General features: G+C 31.3%; 1 long non-coding RNA gene across 1 annotated transcript; it reads right to left on the bottom strand.

Annotated features, from left to right (window-relative positions):
• Nucleotides 1-1,785, bottom strand: LOC135946061 (uncharacterized). Its single transcript, XR_010575483.1, has 2 exons — nt 705-1,785; nt 1-160 (listed from the first exon to the last, which is right to left on the bottom strand). It is a non-coding gene; the product is annotated as an uncharacterized LOC135946061 (long non-coding RNA).
• Nucleotides 1,786-2,349: the final 564 nt, after the last annotated feature.

Genomic DNA, 2,349 nt, shown 5'->3' with positions numbered 1-2,349 from the left:
TTATTTAGTTAAATTTTTAAAATTTATTGGTTTTTCATCATATCAGGTACAAAATTTTCTCTCATTCGATGCCAGCACCGCCAATCTTGAAGCCCAAACTGCAGAACTTAAACGATTGTATCTTTTCCCGTCGTGCAAAACATCTGCGGACGGCTTGAAGCTAAAAAAAGGGAGCGACTCGTAGAAAAAAAAATAAAAGCTTTTTTCAATCAGCTTTGCTTGGAAAATGGAAGGTAGAAGTATGTAAAGTTCATGCAAAATATTTTTCCATTTTCCATGCGAAGCCAATTGAATCAGAATGTGTATGGCAGACTCACCATTTTCGCCCAACTCACACTTCTCGCTAGGATAGGGATTAACATTGAATCTTCCCATCAGAGCGAGAAGTGTGAGTGAGCGGAAAGTGCGAGTCCCCCATAATACAAATTCTCGTAAGCGTACAAAAAAAGCGACCGCGATTTACATGGAAAAATTATATTTTTCATCACCGATTTACAGTTTCCGCCACCCAAACTTATTTATAGGGTTCTAATTAAGAACATTTGGGACTGGAGAGGATCCCATATCAAAATATTGGTGGCGAAAACCGTACAAGTAGCGGCGAAAAGTGTAATTTTACGAATTTTACCATAAATCCGTTGGATTTGAAAGTTGCGCGATCTGTTCTTATTTCTTTGGACGCTAATCTATAAAATGAGACTTACCCTGTTAACCGTAAGATCCCAGGCCATCCGTCCGAGTCCGCGGGACGTCCGTGATGTCCCTTATTGGCGGCGTCCGGCGTCCTGCGTCCGTTAATAACTTCGATTTGAACGGCGGTTGACCGTTGACGCGTTAGACAAAGAGAGCGAAGCAGGATTTTGTAAGTCTCTTGCTGCTGCCACCGCCCGTCGCCCCTCCCCCGCTCCACAACAGAGGCAGGCAGCAGGCATTCCATGCAAGTGCGTGCATGCATGTGCAGCCGCCGCTACCACGCGCACACTAAAATCGCCCTTTTAACCCTTTTTTGTCCTTCTGATTTTTTATTCAAATTGGCCCGTTTGTCGGTAGCATTAATTAAGACTCCTTGTGTTAAGAAATTAATTTATTCAATCGCATTTATGATGTTTACCCTTTTTAATCTGGGCAGATACTTTGAAAAATAAAGGCATCATAATTTTGTGTTAAGATAATGAAAAATTTGTTAGGTTTTAATATAAAAATTGAATCCATCGCATTAATTAAAAAATATTTGCGAGAAAAAATAATTTTTGTGATAACGATTTCAAAATATTTAACAGTATGGCAGTTCATTTTCTTGATTAAATTATGTTTCATACTTATTTTTATGTTTTTAATTGTAAGAAAAATATCTAAGTTCTTCTCTTTTAGGGGTTTTTTAAAGAATATTCTAGGAACATTAAAAAAATATTGAGAATTCATCTCAGAATGATCCATAGAATAATCTGGGGATATTCTATTAACTATATTCAAATTTCCCCTTTGGGATTATTCTAGGGATATTCTTGTAATTTAATCTCTAGATTAACTTTAAAACATTTTAAGGTTAATCTAGATTCATTCTAAGAAAATTCCAAAAATTATTTTTTTGAATTAATCTCAGAATGATCCAAAGAATAATCTGAGGATATATTTTTAGATTAATCTCTAGATTGATCTTAAACCTTCATAGATTAATCTCGATTAATACAGTATTCATCCTGGATCATTTTTTTGGATTAATTTTTTCGGGTAAATTTTGATTAATCTAAGATTATTCCGGATATTCCTGGGTTATATTTTTTTATGCGGGTATTTGCTGTTAAATAAAATGTTATAATAAATGTACAATGTAACATTAAAAAATGCTTTTAATTAAAATGTTATATGTAAATAATCAATGTAACCTTTTAAAATGCTTTTAAATGAAGTGTTATGTGTAAATACTTATTACCTAATAAAATGAAATGTTATATGAAAATAATTAATGTAATATTCTAATATGTATTTGCTATTAAATAAAATGTAAAAATAAACGTACATTGTAACAATTTAAAATGCTTTTAAATGAAATGTTATATTTAAATACTAAATGTAATGTGTTCATATGTACTTGCTTTTAAATAAAACGTTATATGTAAAATTACAATGTAACATTATAAAATGCTTTAAAATGAAATGTTATATGAAAATACTAAATTTAATGTTATAATATGTTTATGCTTTAAAATAAAACGTATTATGTAAAATTACAATGTAACATTATAAAATGCTTTAAACCGAAATGTTATGTGTAAATACCTAATGTTAAATTATAAAATGTAATGTTATATGTTAATACTAAAAGTGATATTAAAATATGAATCTGCT

Source organism: Cloeon dipterum, chromosome X, assembly GCF_949628265.1.
Source record: "Cloeon dipterum chromosome X, ieCloDipt1.1, whole genome shotgun sequence".
Lineage (NCBI taxonomy): Eukaryota > Metazoa > Arthropoda > Insecta > Ephemeroptera > Baetidae > Cloeon > Cloeon dipterum.
This window is presented reverse-complemented; position numbering and strand designations above follow the sequence as displayed.